This window comes from Puma concolor, chromosome A1 (assembly GCF_028749965.1).
Source record: "Puma concolor isolate L17-30 chromosome A1, mPumCon1.1.hap2, whole genome shotgun sequence".
NCBI classification, from domain to species: domain Eukaryota; kingdom Metazoa; phylum Chordata; class Mammalia; order Carnivora; family Felidae; genus Puma; species Puma concolor.
In genome coordinates this window covers 172,859,980-172,877,693 of record NC_141667.1, presented here as the reverse complement: position 1 = coordinate 172,877,693, position 17,714 = coordinate 172,859,980, and the positions used below count along the sequence as shown (strand labels likewise).

The 17,714-nt window shown below is 44.4% G+C and overlaps 1 protein-coding gene and 1 long non-coding RNA gene across 9 annotated transcripts in view; one reads left to right on the top strand and one right to left on the bottom strand.

Moving 5' to 3' along the window:
- The window catches only part of MBNL2 (muscleblind like splicing regulator 2), a 159,030-nt gene that overhangs the window by 26,902 nt on the left and 114,414 nt on the right, over window positions 1-17,714 (top strand). The window lies entirely within an intron of this gene.
- LOC147584654 (uncharacterized) overlaps window positions 8,077-17,714 on the bottom strand; it is a 100,495-nt gene continuing 90,857 nt past the window's right edge. The window contains exons 3-4 of the long non-coding RNA XR_015252207.1: window positions 8,919-9,062; window positions 8,077-8,416 (exon numbers count right to left, since the gene is read on the bottom strand). This is a non-coding gene — a long non-coding RNA (uncharacterized LOC147584654). The remainder of the gene's footprint in view (window positions 8,417-8,918; window positions 9,063-17,714) is intronic.

Genomic DNA, 17,714 nt, shown 5'->3' with positions numbered 1-17,714 from the left:
TTTATTTTTATAAATTATACTGCGGTTAGCATCCTGATATGTAAATATTTAATCCCATGACTGATTCCTTTAGGATAAATCCCTCAAAATGGGATCTCTATGAACTATATATTTTTTCATCCTTTGAATGTTGGAGAATACTTTTCACTTTCATGTAGGAAATATATGATAGAGTATATTATTTAGAGTAACAATTTCCCTCAAAATTCTATAGACATTTTTCTATTGGCTTTTAATGTTTTGTACTGCAGAAGAGAAGCTGATCAATTTATTTGTAGTTAACTCTTTTTGGGACAGAGGGGCTAAATCATTTTAGAAACTTCCCCTTGTCTTGGTGATTACTAGAATATTCTAAGTTCACAGAGCTTTTCATTGGCTTTGCCTAGGACACGGAAATCTCTTCTTTCTTGGCTCCCTTTGAACTCCAAAAATTTTCTAGTCCATATTTTTTAATTATGCTGTTTCATTTGTTCCTTTATTTTTATCTCTCCAGTGACATGAATCATTCGTAGTTTAGATTTTTGTTTTCTGGCCTCCAGATCTATAAGCAGCTCTCTGATCATTTCTTTTTCCTTTTTCTCTTCGTTTTAGAAATATGTCTCAAGTGTATTCTTCACCTCACTGATTCCATTTTTGTACACTGACAGTGTTCTTTATTGTATAACATTAAGGTTTTAATTTTGCTACTGAAATGTTGGTTTCCTCACATTCCTTTCTTGTGCCATCCAACCGCCATTTTTATCCGTGGCTGTTTCAGTCCCGTTTCAGTTCAGTTACCATTTTTTCCTTCCCTGTTTCAGTTTATGAAGAAAGGATGGGCTTCCCTGGGTTTTATTGAAAACACAAAGCAAGATGCTATCTTAACATTTTCTTCTTTTTCTTTTATGATAGACCTTAAGCTCTCCATCTTGACTTTTTTTTTTTTTTTTTTTTTTGATTTGCAAACTCTTTCTGTAGTATGACTGGTGTCATATTGGATCTTTGTTGCATATTTAAGTTTTTGTTGGTCTTTTTACTCGTTCATCCATCTTGAATGGAAAGAGGTCTGTCCAGGCCTGGTTCTTTTTATTCAAGACAGGGAACAGAAACCTTTTTATAGCTCCCCACTTGCCACCTGACTGTCAGTAGAACCGTCTTCTCAGATGGCAGGCAGAGGGTTCTTGGGTGTAGATTGAGTTCAGTGGTATGGTATACAGGGGTGTAGCGAGGAGGGAGTTCGGGCCGTGGGGTACCCAGCAGGGATGTGTCATCTTGGCTTCGGTTTCTTGCCCTAGGGATTACTACTCTCTACCCACTCTTCCTCTGCTTGGCCTTCATGCCAAGTTTCCGACTCAGCCAAGCCTCCTTACTGTTGTTATTCCCATGGTACAAGGGAGACAAACCCACTGAGCTGCTGGATTTCAAGTTAGTGTGGCTACTCAGCAAAATGTTGGATTTTTCTGTAAACTAGGAGCGGTAGAGACTTCAAACCATGTAACTGATACCATTTCCCTATTTCTAACACTCTTCAAGTTTCCTTTTTCTGTATGTTGATCAACCTTTAGTTATTGCACTGGGGATTTGGCAGGGGGGTAATTAAATAGCTACATGTGCTCAAGTTGACAGTGTACCAAGAAGTCAGAAGTTTTTAGTTAAAATGTATCAAAGCCATTAAAAATAGATTGACCTTTTGTTGGTTGCATTGTTTTTTATTCTCAGAAAGACTTAGATGCCTGTTATCAAAGATTGACCTATATATTCTTTTGCCCTTTTGTGGATTATCTTTTTAATCAAATCAGCATGCAATTTATTTTGGTGAATAGTACAAGTTGAGTTAATAAACTCAATCTATCCTCTCTTTTTTCCCCAATTTTCCTAAATAGTACCTCCTGAATGAGACATGCTTTCTCCACCTGTGGTACTTATTATCTTGGATCCTGAATTCTTGGGTACACTAACATCCCTTTCAAGATGCGTTTAGTCAATTGCATTGATTCGGCTATCTATTCTTCAGCAGTAACAAACTGTTTTAATTGTTTTTTATTGACACTACATGCATCCATCTACTAAGGCCGATCCCATATATTATGATTCTGTCTTCATCTATTTCTTTTTCTAGAAAAATCTCAAAATCATTAAGTTCTTTCCATATTTATAAAAACCTTCTCCAACAAGAACAAAAAAAAATTCTTTTTGAGACTTTAGTAGAACTGTCTTGAACCTGGGGCCCCTGGTTGGCTTAGTCAGTTGAGCGTCCGACTTCGGCTCAGGTCATGATCTCATGGCCCGTGGATTCGAGCCCCGTATCGGGCTCTGTGCTGACAACTCAGAGCCTGGAGCCTGCTTCGGATTCTGTGTCTCCCTCTTTCTCTGCCCTTCCCCCCACTTGTGCTCTCTCTCTCTCTCTCTCTTTCTCTCAGTAATAAATAAACATTAAAAAAAACTGTCTTAAATCTATAAATTAATTTGGTAAGAACTGACATCTTTAAATGGTAAGAATGCTAATCCAGAAATATCTCTCAATTAAAAAAATAATGCTTTGTGTCTCCAAGTAAAATTTGTTAATTTTTTGTCTGTCCAAAACATTTTCACTTAGCATTATTCCCAATTGTTTTATGTTTTATGTAGCTATTATGAATGATACATTTTCTACTATGTATTCTACCTGATTATTGCTAGAAAGCAAGAAAACTTGGTTCCATTTAATTTTATTTATTTTCCTCATTTCTGGCAGCTTACGGAGTTCGCTTTTTCCTTGTGAGACTCACATTTAATTCTCTTGAATTTTCTGGGTATATAATCATATCAAATCAAGATAATGACAACATTTTCTCCTCTTTCTTAACCATATATTTCTGTTACATATTAACATATTGGCCTGCACTATGTCTTGACTTAAAAAAATTTTTTTGAAGAGCTGATTTTCTGAAAATTTTCAAAAATAAATGGTTAGTGACAGAGGTTTCTCTATATTTTATATCCTGCTATGAATGCAAGCTCCCTAGGGAATTTTAAACTAATTATAGCAACCAGCACTAGATATTTCATCTTGCTAACTGAAATCTAAGACACTTAAGTATCTCATAAATATTAGTTTTACGATATTAAAAAATGCAGGATAGTCCATTTAGACTGATTGCACATAAGTTTCCTGCCTCGTAGAAAATATCACTCTGGTATATAAATTTAAAATAAAGAGAGCCAGCTATTTTCTTTTGCTTTGTCTCATCCATCCATCCATCCATCCATTTATCTACTCAACAAATATTTATTGAACCTTGTGCTCAAAGCAAAAGAATGGAAAAGTCTAGTCCCAACCCTACAGACTCTCAGCTGACACTTACTAGGGATGCATAGTTCTGCTCACATAACTGCACCCCAAAATGTTCATGGCTTGATTAAATGATATTGAGTGAATACTTATATACTTAAGTTCTTATTACACTAATTATATGCTTCGGAGTTAAAACTTGATTCTCCAGAAAACAAACACTTGTGACATGTGAGTAAAACCAAATATCACTTGTGGATCCTGTTCATTCATTATCAGAAGGCTTCTCTTTTTGCCTGTCTGTCCCGTTCTTTTATTTTCTCACTTGAGGAAAGTCTGCAGCTATACAGGGGAATGTGGGAAAAGTAAATGCGTTTCAAGTTTACTGGTTTGCACATGCATCAAAGAAAAAAAAATCTTTGAGGGGCACCTGAGTGGCTCAGTTTGTTAAGTGTCTGACTTCAGCTCAGGTCACGATCACACAGTTCGTGGGTTCGAGCCCCGTGTTGGGCTCTGTGCTGACAGCTCAGAGCCTGGAACCTGCTTCAGATTCTATGTCATTAAAAAACAAAACAAAACAAAAAAAACACAATAAAAAATCATTAATAATCCTCCCTTTGTAAAATAGTGATGCACAAAATTTTCTTTTTATAATAACACCATACTGATTTCATTTTATTTTTAAAAATTTGTTAAGTGTTTATTTACTTTTGAGAGAGACAGAGACAGAGACAGAGCGTGAGCAGGGGAAGGGCAGAATCCGAAGCAGGCTCCAGGCTCTGAGTTGTCAGCACAGAGCCCAACGGCAGGCTCGAACTCACAAACTGCGAGATCATGACCTGAGCCGAAGTCAGATGCTTAACTAACTGAGCCACCCAGGTGCCCCACCACCATACTGATTTTAATACTATAGAAATTATCATATAGTTTTTTTTGGAAGCTTACATTCTCGAAATGTTTTCCAATAAAATTTTTCAAGCAAATAAAATTTTGATGGACAAATGTTGAGTAAGAAGCATTTAGATACTTATATTAACATATTATAACACTGAATCTTCAAGTTTGTTAATATATATGATTTCTTTTTGAAAAACAAACTGTGATCCACACCTAAAAATAAAGTAAAATATAACATATACTGATTTCTGAAGCATGATGGAAGATTTTGTTACACTATGATAAAGAGGAAGGCAGTAAGCAATGTTCTAGGAAGGGCTCATGACAATTTTGGTTGTAAAAGTTTAAAGCAAAAACCAATGTCATTAACCTACTCTAATGCATTTACTCTAATTCATCTCTAAAATGCTTTCTGCAAAGCGTTTGTCTCTATTTTGAAAATATATTTGGGGCACCTGAATGGCTCGGTCAGTTAAGCATCCGACTCTTGATTTCAGCTTAGGTCATGATCCCGTGGTTCGTGAGTTTGAGCCCCACTGTTGGATTCTGTGCTGACAGCATGAAGCCTGCTTGGGATTCTCTCTCTCTCTCTCTCTCTCTCTCTCTGCCCCTCCTCAGCTCACGTGCATGCATGCACACCCTCTCTCTCAAAATAAATAAACATTAAAAAAATTAATTTTCAATCTATTTGAATTGAACTTGCGTTTTAACTTCTTTTGACCCTAAATCTAGTCCCCCCTTTAATATTTAATTCTCATACTTGTAGGAACATAAAATGATCTACAATTCCAAATACATATTATCCTCAGTCATAGTGCAAACTCCTAGGAAAACTAGTTAATTTGATGGATTTCCTAAATCAAGATTGATCTTAATAAGTGAGAGCAAACACAATTGAAACCAAATGGATGTACTTTTCAGTGGCATGAACATCCCAGGTGCCCTTGGCTGTCTCTGATGTTGTCGTGAAGAAGTGAGAACATTAGATTTCCCAGCCCCAAAGGTGATACTAAATCCATGTACCCCCATGATCATTTCAGGCATGTGAATGATCTGGAGAAGCACTCTTTTCTTCCCCGAGGAGGGTTAGTGATGCAGATGAAATCTTTAGCTTAAATGAACTTTGTGTTTCTGCTGCAGGGGAACCAGGCAAACCCCACCGGACCACAGGTGTCTCCCTAAAGATCCCTGTCATTACTAGGCAAGAAACAGGACTCCTAGCGTGTCCAAGGCCAAAGGGGCCCTGGAGACCCTCAAGTGTTTCCACTGAGACCTCCTCAAAACAGAGGAGAGACGAGATGGTCTCCTGAGGTTTAGGAGGACTGACAGAAGAAGGCTTCTTATTTATCTGAAGTCTCTAAATGGTGTCTTCTACTCCATTATGTATGTCTGCTCTAATACAAAAAATTTAAAATTACCCCTGAAGTTATTTGACTTTCCTTTCTGTCCCAAATTTTTTTTTTTTTTTTTTTTTTTAGTAAAACTGATCCTTCCGTACACTACAGTATATGTTTACCTGTGGCTATGTAGCTACTCACCCCCGGGTCTCACAACCACTGCTTCGTCCAGCGTCTCCTTTTCATGGCTGGGTAAGCCAAGGCCTGGAGAGGGGCTGTGACTCACCCCAAGTCTCCTGCCTACCTTGTGACCGTGTGAAAACTAACTCAGCTTTCCTAAGTGCCAGCCCTGCCCGTTTGCTGATAGTTAGGCAATTGGGCTACTCCCCAAGGGTAGGAAAGTGTATTTCAGACGGAGGGCCTTTCCTTTTTACACTTTCCCACTTTGGGAAAAGAAGTGCAGATGGCCCTTTCTTTCTAGAAACTTCCTGGGATCTAGTGAGCTAAGTGCGTTTTTTAGTAGGAGGTGTGGTGAGGGAGCCAGTTACCTATGTGTTTTCAAGCTCTCCATCGTCTTCCTGACTCTTGAAAACCAAGAGTCCTTCTCCTTCTAAGGAAACCTTGGGAAAGCCTAAAGCATTGGCCTAAGGCAGATAAGTGGGAACCTTCAAAACTGCTGGCTTAGGGACAGGATCTCCATCCTTAGCGGCTCTTTGAAAATATTGCAGGTACCATTTGAGAAACTGGATGAACCTCGGGAGGCCTGTTCGCAGAGCTGACAGGGAGTTAGAGAAAGCGCCTTGCACCGTGCAGAAGTCGTAACCAGGCATAATAAATATTTTCTGCTGCTGAGTCATTCTTACTGGAAAAAGTAGTGCAGACAGGATCATCTCTGCCAAGTGCTGCAGGGGTTATCTGTGTGGCCTTAACCAAAATTTCCACCAGCGATGTTGCAACCTCCCTACCCCGGCTCCATGAAGACCCCAGGGATGAGATGCCTTATAGTGGTGCTCTGCTTCCAGTCGTCCAGACTCCTGCACAGACAGTCCACCGCTTGAGGCTCGGCAACAACAGTGTAGCTGGGGCGATGAAGTTTCAAGTTCAGTGGTCGGCTCAATGGCATGTGGTTGTACAAACTGTATCTCTTGACTCTTAGCAGTTGCGGATGTAAGTGAGTCATACGTTTCTCATCCAGACACACACTTTTGTTAAACCCTAAGAAGTCATTTTGATTCATTTCAATGAGCAAAACATCATTTACATCTGCACACAAGGCTTCATTGTAATCATAAAAATTATTTCGCATTTTACCCCAAGTTTAAAAGAGACTTCATGAGCAAAATAATGCTTTAAATGTAGAAGCAGTGCTGTATAGGGGAGTTGCCTGATCATAGCATACCGTTAATGACAAAACTTTGGCGGGGGGAGAGGGGGGTGTATACAGAGTATAAGGAGGTAGCCATGTGATGATCCGCATGCCAGAAAAGGTATTGTTCAGACTCTCTCTTTTTGCCTCTCTCTCTCTCTCTCTCTCATTTTATCTTGTCAGATTTGGTTTGACTCAAAGCTATTGGTTCTCTTAGAGAAGGAGGTCAGACCAGTTTGAGAAAAAAGCAGCATTAGACGAGCAATCGAAGTATGCACATGGGAACGCAGGTGATAAAATCATTTTGGAAAATAATGAACAGGTAACTTGAGAGCTTGTCGTGAGGGTGGTATCACAGGTTATGCCAGGTTATTAATTTTCCAGCTCAGCAGTATGCTTCTTAAAAAACACTTAAAGGAAAAGGGATACGTTTGTGAAAGAAACGCAGTTGTTGGAGGAGATTAAGGAACTGACTGAAGTCCACGGGTCATTCACCCGGGAAAGCAAACTACGTACATTTAAATAAGAATTGTGTATTTGGAAAAATACGCAGAATATGTAGTTGAGAGAGCCGTGTTTAGTACATTAAAATAGATGCCTGAAGATTTCATGATTCATCTACATAATCCCAAAGCACCCCCACCCCCGTTCGTTTGTTTGTTTCCTTCACATTTGATGCTTGTTGAAATGACCCAGTGAACTCCAAGTCACAAGGGAGCAGAGCCCCATGGGTAGGCGGTGATCATCAGGCTTTACATTTTGCCCCTCCTTTCACAGGAAATTGGGGAGAGCACTGGCGCCTCAGTTTCCCCTTCCATAAAATGGGAAGCACGTTCGCCACTTCAGAAGTTGCCCGTGACCAGGGGCAGTGCAGCCCTGTGACTTATTTTTCCTTTCCCCCAGTTTCCCTGTTGCACTTCTCAGAGCGGTGGCCCGCTGTTGCCATGGTGACACAGCACCAGGTGACGTCGCTTAGAAATAACCACAACCGGTGGCAGCAGGGAGGCTGAGCCAGCGGTGATTAGCCTGGGAGGAGTGCCCCATCTGGGCGGAGAGGCCACAAAAGACGCTGCTTGGGGAGGGGGTTGTGGAGGAGGGGACCTGGGTCTGACAGGTCCTGTGGTGCTGCCAGCCTCCAGCGATTAGCATCGTGTGACCTAATAATGCCCGCCTGGCTTACATCAGAGCGCGCTAAGTTTTGATAGAATATGCACTTTGTTGCCAGGTTTGTCCTTTTTTTTTTTTTTTTTATTAGAGCTCCGGGTTTCAAGTGCAGTAAATATTTGTTGTTGATTTCAATTCTAGCAGTTAGTTCAATTTCCTGAAAGATAAGAGGAATCTTTGACTCAGACTCATTTGTGTAGCCTGCTTTATACTTGGGGCTTGAGTCACTCCTTGTCCACAGCCATTCTAAAAACTATGGCAGGAAATTGATTTTTTTTTTTTTTTTTAACTTCTAGGGTGAGTGAAATGACATCAAAATAAAAATCCTCCTTTCATAGATTGACTTCTTCCTGATGCTGCATTTCTGGGTTCTGTACTTTTCTGCTTAAGTCAAATGGTGCTCTGTAGAGAAATTTTTATTTTGTTAAATATTAATGAAATACCATCACCTGGATGTCTGACCCTCGGGGTATCTTTTTCAGTGTTCAAACAAACCAGTAGCATTCTGCATCCTTCTGGGGTCTTCTGAACCTTTGGGCTGTTCAATCCACATCCCCCATGTCTGGTTCCGTGCCAGAATGATCGTATTCTACGAAGTCAGTGGAGTGGGGTTGGACGTGAACAGAGGTTGCAGAACTAGAAGGTTCTTCCTATCAGAACCTCTCTGGGGTGTATTTAACAGCTGGATTACAAACCTCCAGAAGAAGGGGACCTGGCTATGGCCTCAGGGGACAAGGGCAGAGGGAGTCTTGGTTTCTCTGGTCTGCCTCCAGAGATATGTCAAACCCCCAGTCCACTGTGTTGAGGGTCCATGTGGCTCAAAACTTGGGCATTCACTTGCTAAGAATACCAGGGCCAGGGATGGGGCCACTTGGGGCCCAGTCTTATCAAAGAACTTACTCACAGCCAGTTTCAGCAAACTTTTCTGCTGACAGCCTTCAGGAGCCAGTTTTGCTCCCATCCGGAAAGTCCGAGACCACCATACCGTGACGACTGGGCTGGGGGTGTCGGTGAGTTCTTGGTGCACAGTAGCATTTTATGTGCTGTTCTAGTAGAAGAGAAAATGTGAAGAAGTATTAACACCCCCCCCCCCCCCCCCGGGAAGACTGATACAATATTACATCAGGAAAGACCTCCCCTCCCCATAGGCTGACACCTGGGCCTTATGACTCTCTGGGAGAGGCGCATTCTCTGCAGAGGGAACAGCCCCTAGATATGTATTCTTGTTTTCTTTTAGTGTTTATTTGTTTTTGAGAGAGAGAGAGAGAGAGCAGGGAAGGGGCAGAGAGAGAGGAGGACAGAGGATCTGACGTGGGCTCTGCACTGACAGCAGCGAGGCTGACCCGGGGCTCCAACTCACAAACTGCGAGATCATGACCTGAGCTGAAGTCGGACGCTCAACCCACTGAAGCACCCAGGCGCCCCTAGAGCTGCGTCCTTTTTGCAGACCGGAGCCTAAGTATTCAACACCTGCTCTGTCCTCGTGCTGAATGCAAAACCCTGTCACCTCTGCACCCTCCCTGGGTGCCCCCTCGGATCTGGACTCTGGAGCAGGAACACAATGGACTCCCCAAATGCTCCCCCCTCCCCGGTACAGTTGCTCCTGTTAGATCTCACAGCTCAAACAGCCTGCTAACAAATCTAGGCCAAACCCAGCCGAGCTGATAAGATTTCCAGAAGAGTTCCTAAAAATACATTTCTCCTTAACTCAGCCTTGCCAATCACTGTACAATCACAGAACTTTCAGGGCAGAAGTGGCCTTAAAATATTGTCGCACCCTCTCCAGTTTGATGCTAAGAAAGAAGTTGGAGCCCCAGAGAACCGACATAGTGGCAAGAACAACAATGGATGAGAAATATTTCAAATCACATCATGAGGATGGAACCAAACAAGCCTTAAGGCACAAGCTATGAGCTTTGTAGTGTATTCATTGATTTATGTGTCCATTCATCCGCACACTCATTCAGCAAACATCCACTGAGTGCTTACTATGCCTTAAAAGTTTCCGTGTCGCGTTAGCTGTCAGGGATAAGACAGACCCTGCCCTTACAGATGTTATATTCTGGTTGGCGGAGAAAAACGAAAACATCAGTAACTACGTGTGTGAGTTTCCAATCATGATGAGGACTTTGGAGGGAAATAAAGCAGGGTGACCCCGAGTGAGGAAGGAGGACTGTTACAATATTACATCAGGAAAGACCTCCCCTCCGCATAGGCTGACACCTGGGCCGTATGACTCTCTGGGAGAGGCGCATTCTCAGCAGAAGGAACAGCGAGGCCAGAGTCCCGAGGCAGGCCGACAGTTGACAGCTCAAGGACCGGCCAAAGGCAAGGGTGGCTGAGGGGGAGCGAAGGGAAGGTCAGGGAAGGTGTGGGGCTGGTCATGATGGGCTATTATAAGTCTCTTGGCTTTGACACTCGAGGTGGGGAGCCACTGGAAGTTCCTGAGCAGAGAAATGACATGATCTGGTTCCATTTTCAAAGGCTTTCCCAGAATTATGTGTTGGAGGGGCTGCAGCGGGGCATGGGGAGCCGCAGAGGACACTGGTTGGACCTGTGACATTAATCCAGATGATGGCAACCACGTGGGTGGTGAGAAGGGGCTGGATTCGGGATCTGTTGGAAAGGCAGAGCCAGGGGAACTTCCTAATGGGTCAGATGTGGGCTGCCTTCAGAGAGAGGGAGGAGGGGGGAGGAAGCGGTGGCAGAGACAGAGAAAGGGCACAACTCTGGGGAGTTGTCCCTGTCTGGTGGGCTTCGAGCCGTCACCCGTCACCCGGTGGAGAGAACGGCCAGAGGCCTGGTGGATTTTGCCTGCATTGCAGTTCTAGTCTGTTCCCCACCCCCTCTACATTCACCAGCCGCAGGTATGCTAGCCTCTCCCCTCCTCCCCTCCTCCCCTCCTCCTCCTCCCCCCCTCCTCCTCCAGCTAACACTGGCCACCAGGCATAAACGCTTTGATCTCCCTCCTCTTTATTAACCTTTCACCTCAAAAACATGCTGGCAAAAGGTTCTCAACAAATGTTTGTTTTAAGCCAGTACCTGGGTCTTATCTCGCCACTAAAGACGTCCCAGGAATTTATCTGTCTGCCCTGCACGCAGACTGGCTCCAGCCCCTGCCTTTTTCTTCTCTTTGAGACACGTGCTGCTCATGGCCCCTTCTGTGCTGATCTAAGGGAAGCCAGTGGCTCTTCATTTCCAGAGCACATGTCATCTGATCCAGCCCCTCTTGGTGGGGGGTACCGGCCACGCCGGCTTCTGACATCACTCACACCCACCCCGCACACACACACACACACACACACACACACACCGAGATGCTTTATGATACGCTCTCCTGATGGCGTATCCAGTTTCCACAGGGAGAGAACAGCCTGGTCCCCCACGTCCTCAACTCCCATCACGTTCGTGTGTGCTCTTGTTATAACCCAGGTCTTTTTGTTGCTTTAAACTGCCCCGTCTCTGAGGCCTTGACTTTTGAAATTGACAGCATCCCTTCGCCGCCCCTGCTCTCAAATGCCAAGGGCAGATGGAGAACGCGACGAAACCAAACTTTCATCTCAGAGCAAGCTCATGCTATCGCGTGGAGGTTGTGCCTTCTGGGCCACTTGACATTCTCTGGCTTTATCTCTTGTCCCTGCTGCAGCTGCCCGCAAGGGCCATCGGAAGCTTCAGGAGCTCTTGGTGGGGGCCCAGCCCCACACCTGCCTGTCCCAGCAAGTCGAACATCTCTTACTGACCCAGAGGGCAGGGGCCACAACACGGAAGCTGCCCCATGTCACTTTCCTGCTCTCCAACCGAAAACCCGGCTGTCTCTTTCACTCCCCACCTTCTTTCAGCCCTGCGTCTGAGAAAGGAGCATCTTCTCTCTCGCCAAGGCGGGGCCTCCACTGGAGCTGGTGGCCTCATCCCTCCCCCTCCTTTGGGCCACAGTTCTGGCTCTCGAGCCCGCACCTCAGTCTGCCATCCTTTCCCAAGCTGCTGTTGTGTTTCCCTCTTTCCACTCAGGAAAGGAACGAGAGGCTGGAGGTGAGACAGGAGAAGCAGGCTCTCTCCCGCTCTCCTGGGTGCTTCACTTGGTCCCTCCTTCCGCTTCTGCGAACACATCCCAGGCTCATAAAGGGTCACCCGCCCTGGGAGCACGCAGGTGATCAGCGCCCGTCTGACTGCAAAGCAAAGACAGTTCAAAGCCTCCCCTGTTGCTACGTGGTGTTCTTGCAGCGCCAAATACTCCGAAGAGCTCCAGGCACCGAGGGCTTCATTTCCTAGCTGGCCTGACCCCTCCCCCCACAGCTGTGAGCCAGGGAAACTGCCATCTGGAAAGTCAGCAGTGGCAGCCTCGTTAGGATGTCTGGCCACCCCAAACCATCCACATGCCCATGGTCTCCTGGAGGCAGCGGACTCTTCTGGCTACTCCCTCCATCTTGGAGCTCTGAAACTCTCCCCACACACCCTTGACCCTGCACTATTCAGAGGATCTCATGTCTCGTCATTCTTGGTCTATGGTTTCGCTTGCTCCTCTTCTTTCCATCACCTCTAAGTAACTGAACAGACTGTCCTTGACTCTGTTCAAGGCTTTCTCATTTCTCCCCTGGATATAGACACAGATGTAGATACAGATATAAATCTCTCGCTCTCACTCTCGCTCTCTGTCCCCTCTCTTCAACTTCAATGCCCCCATTTCCAATTGGCTTCCACTTCCCGACATCTTTCCTCCTGGGCAGAGCGTCAGTGTCCACACAGGATCCAACTTTTGAAGTCCTCTTTGATCTCTCCCTTGCTGTCTATATTCCCAAAGCTGATCCACTTCTAGTGAATTCACCCCAGCCACACCCTCCTCCTCTTCCTTCTCACTACTGCAATGTAATTTGGGGCCTCAATTATCCCTTTTCTCTGGACCATTGCTATAATCAATATCCAGCGTTACCACCTGTGAGACCTTCTCATTCTAATGCATCCTGGGTGATGCTATCAGAGAGAGCTTCCTCTAGCTGGGGTCTTAGCTGGGTTCCTCCAGTGCCCCCCCAAATCCACCATACTAGTGACCCTCATATTTTATACCTGAGTCACCTTAGTCAGATTTATACAGCTTAAGACCCTACAACACCATTCTCAGTGCGGATAGGACTGCCCCGTAAAGAAAGGAAACATTTCTTTGGAGATTTAAGGGAACATTTTTTTTCCCATTGTCCAAAGGACTAGGGAGCATCTCTAAAATCTGGGGCGCCTGGCTGGCCCAGTCGGTTGAGCGTCCGATTTTGGCTCAGGTCATGATCTCGCAGTTTGTGGGTCTGAGCCCCACATCGGGCTCACTGCTGTCGGCATTGAGCTGGCTTCGGGTCCTCTGTCTCCCTCTTCTGCCCCTCCTCTGCTTGCACTCTCCCCACAATAAATAAATATTAAAAAAATATTTTTAAAAATGTAGTGGGCAGGAGTGAAGGATTTTGCCATCTTGTGATGTCTATCTGTGACTCCCTCAGAGCGAAGAACCGGCCTGTAGCTCATGACCTTTGAGTGTCCTGCTGAACATTCACATAGATAAAAATCCTGTTCATAGTGATCTTGGTCAAGATCTTAAGTGTATTTTTTTGTACAAAGTGTGTTTTTAATTGATTTATTTTTTACTTTTAGACCATCTTAATACAGCTGAATTTGTTAAGAACATAACACCTGTGTAAATTGAGGCAACATTGTTCTTTAACTTGTTAGGAGCTGTAACGGGAATTTTTTGACATTTTGAAAAGACACATCACTTGTCATACCTCTGTCAGTCTGCATTTGTGCCTGTCACACTGAAAATAATGCTACATGCATACAGGTGTGAGCCTCTGACCGCCTCATTCTATTTGGTAGCATGTATGTATGTACCTAAGCAGTGAAATTTCAAAACACACATTATTCATTTTATTAACAATTACTTCCTTTGAAAGCTTCTACTCCAGTATGGTAACATATGCTTGTTGGCCGCACTATTGATTATTTTTGTTCAGTGATAATGAAAGTTATGCTACAAAACTTCTGTCGCAAAAGGGGGTCTAGGCATTTGTAAGCGTGCGGGCAGATGAAATAGCCAGTTGGCTGGTGATAATGGAGGGAGAGAGAGACAGAAAAGGAAAAAGGTCAGCTGAAAAGCAGTCCTGTCCACCAGGGGCGGTGGCCAGGGAAGGAAATGGAAGGTTCTGGCAAAGACTTCTCTGGGAATTCAGGGGCTAGATTGCAGCCTGCCGCTCAGTAATCATTTTTTTCTGACAGCAGCCACTGGGTCCAGGAAACCGGTAAGTGCGGTCAGCCTTAAATGGTATCTAATACAATTGTGTTTATTCTAATAAGAACGTCTCCTAACTGAATTATAAATGTTTAGATAGAAAACACAGACACAGTGAAAAAAACATAATTTGAATACAAATGTGTGTTGAATATATTATATCTGACTGTAGTTTCAGGATTATATTTAGAAATTTCTCCTCTTCTAATTAAAGATGAGATTTCTTTCTCTGCCCATTCCTGGAAACTGCAGTGAAAATGGACTGGAAATTTTCATGTGTTAAAATGAGACCTGGATTTTATGAATCTTTCGCTTGTATTTTAAGATACAAGAGAAAAATTGTAGCTGGGAATTTCTTTTATTACTGTTGTCATGAACACTGGCTCAGCAGACCCGCCCTTGTGACCTTGGGTGGCCAGTGTTTTGTTTTTCTCATTGAAGTGTATTTAAAAGTGTGTTCAAAAGAACAAAGTACCATATAAAATGGAGGCATCATTGTTAGCCTCGGTTCTTTCTCTGCTTAGAATGAATGTGTGTTTGGAATTCGTCTCAGAAGAGCATCCATCAAAAGTTTGTCTCACTAATTTCTGGGAAGGATTTCATAGTGTGTACCAACTTCATAGAAAGGACTTTTCTAGTTTCTGTGACTCAAACTTCATTTACTTTACAGAAATTTATAACTTTTAGTGAGTGGAAGTTTATCTCCACCTGTCGTGTGTGTGTGTGTGTGTGTGTGTGTACATGCACATAGATGTAAAGCATATAGATGTTGTATCTAATGTTGATAATACTGTATAGAGAGGACTTATACTACTACGTCTATATTGGTTGCAGGACATATATTTATGGCTTTGGTATTTTCAACCCCTTGATTCCAAACAGGAAACTGACACTCAGAGAGCGTAACTCAAGACGTTACGCAGCTATTCAGGAGAGAGGAGCAACTAGAACCCCGTGTAGAAAAGCTGATTCTCCATCCAAAACCACGCAGAAGTCTCAAAATGCCATTTAACTTACGTTTCCAGTAAATTATAAAGAAACCAGTTTCAAGGTTCTATAAAGAAACGTGTTCTTAAGGACTGTCACTTCTGCTCCCTTTACAAACCTTTTCTTCAAAAAGTCAACTAGGTCCTTTATTCATTTTGCAGTGGGGCCTCTCTAGTTTCTGTATTTTTATTGGTGCATAGGGCTTCCTGTGGGAAGGCCCCAGTGAGGGACCTCTTCTCAGTGGCTGTGATTACAGGGCAGGATTACACCCTCTCCCGGAGGTCAAGTGGCTCTCAGCCCAGCACGCCAGCCAGCAGCATCTCGAGATTCCTCTCCTGCCCGGGCATCTGCATCTGATAGGTGCGGGCTGAGGCCAGCCATTGATCAGGGGCGAGAGCACACTGAGAGCTATTTTAAATCAGGCTCCAGAAATAGAAGTAGGGATGCTCAGACATCAAGCGACTCGCAGGGAGGAGAAATCATTCTTTAAAAATATATTCGGAGAATTTAAAAATTGAAAAGAGGAAACCCAGAGAATCTCAAAATGAGAAATTAGGAAACTCAAGGAGGCATCGTTTCTTTATTGTAATTAGATTTATGGAAAATAAAATTAAAGGCATCCCATAAATTACTTAATGGATAATGAGTCCTTGACTGTCTGACTCAGAAATCGGTTTGTTTTGCAAGGACCCTTTGATCAGCTCGCTAGGAGGCCGGTGTCTGGCAGACGGCTAAATGCCACAGCTGACCAAAAAGTGAGCGAGGGAGCCGCGTACCGCACAACTATTTTCCTTGAGGCGGTCTTACATTTTGATCAGTCTCAGCCTCACGATCCGACATGACTGATGTTTTTCCCTTCAGAAATGTACAAACTGGCTACAAAGCGTCAGCAGGGCGAGGACACCTGGGGTCCCCGGCCCAGGCTTGTCTGGCTGCTGAGAGGTGTGGAACGAAGGGAGGTGGCCTGGCTTGGAGGCCACGCTTTCCAGACTGGCCTGACGCATCGTTGAACAGCTGCAAGGGAACTTGCGCGGCTCAGTGTTCTATAGTCAGAACTCACAGCTTTCTGAAAATCCAACACCTAGGAAGGTTTTAAATATATTTTGAAAAATGAAGTGTCATGTAAGTGAAACCCCTAAAAATAGACTGAGATTGTTTTGTAGAGTTGCACAGCGAGTCCTTTGGTGTTTCAGGAAATACTACAGCGTTTCTTTACCCTTGAACTTCAATCTTGCCTTTCCTTTGAAGATGCGTCCAGTGGTGAACCTCCACCCTCGTTATACCCGGGTGCTACACATCAGCCCTTCTGTAAAGAGCTCTAGGAGGAAGGGGCAAAGGACTGAGCTGCTGGTCACCGAGGGCCACCAGCCCTCTGAGGCAGTCCTCCCTCAGGCAAGGGTCCTAGCAACAAAGCCCCACTCACCTGGACCAAAGGCCCGCTTCATCCTGAACCAAACCTACAGGCTACGAGTTCATTTATTCTTGTAATTCTCATAGAATGAAGTCTTGTCGAGAACAGATCTCTCAGATGTTTTCTGCGTAGTTGTGTTTTGTTTTCATCGATCAGAAACAGCCACTGGAAGAAGCCCCCAGCCAGCCCTCCTGCAATTATTTCTGGGGGAATCAGTGACCCCGAGACCCTGTGATCAACTCAGGGCAGACATCTTTGTTCCCCCAGCACATGGGGTGGGGGGAGGGGGGGCAACAAGAAATGCGTACTACAGCAGTTCCCAAACTTGAGCGTGCCCCAGAGTTACCCCGAGAGCTTATTCAAACACAGCTTGCTGGGCCCCACCCCCGGACTTTCTGATTCAGTACCTCTGGGCGGGGCCTGAGAATCTGCATCCTAACAAGCTCCCAGAGGCTGCTGCCATGCTGGCCCAGGTATTACACTTTGCAAATCTGCAAATCGCTGGGCTAAGGATGCTGGGGTTCGAAGATCAAATAATTTGTCCTGGGGGCAGATCCTCCCTGTCACCAGGGCCTTCTTGGCAGCAACGAGGTAAGCCAGTGGCACCTGCTGGAATTTTCCTCCAGGATAATACTGAAATTCACTATTCAGAGCCTTATTCCTTTAGGTTAGCCTTCGGTCCACATTAAAACGCAAAAGTTCCTTGGAGGAGGATCAGGAGTTCGTTTGGCAAACATTTGTTGAGTGTATTCTTGACACCAGGCACGTACCTGAGCACTGAGGATTTGAAAATAATAGGCAAAGTCTATTACATACACAGGGCGAAACCTTGAGCTGGGGGCAGGCAGGTGGAGAAGTCAATGTGTAAGTTCTGGAGAATTAGGAGGTAATACTTAACAATCATCACCAGGCACTATCAGAAAGTGGGCTACCCAAAGGTCACCAGAGGAGGTGAAGCAGGTCAGCAGGAACAGCACTTCAGGGTACAGGGCAGTGAGGGCCTGCCAGATCAGTGCTCAGCTGAGCCTTCAAGGGCA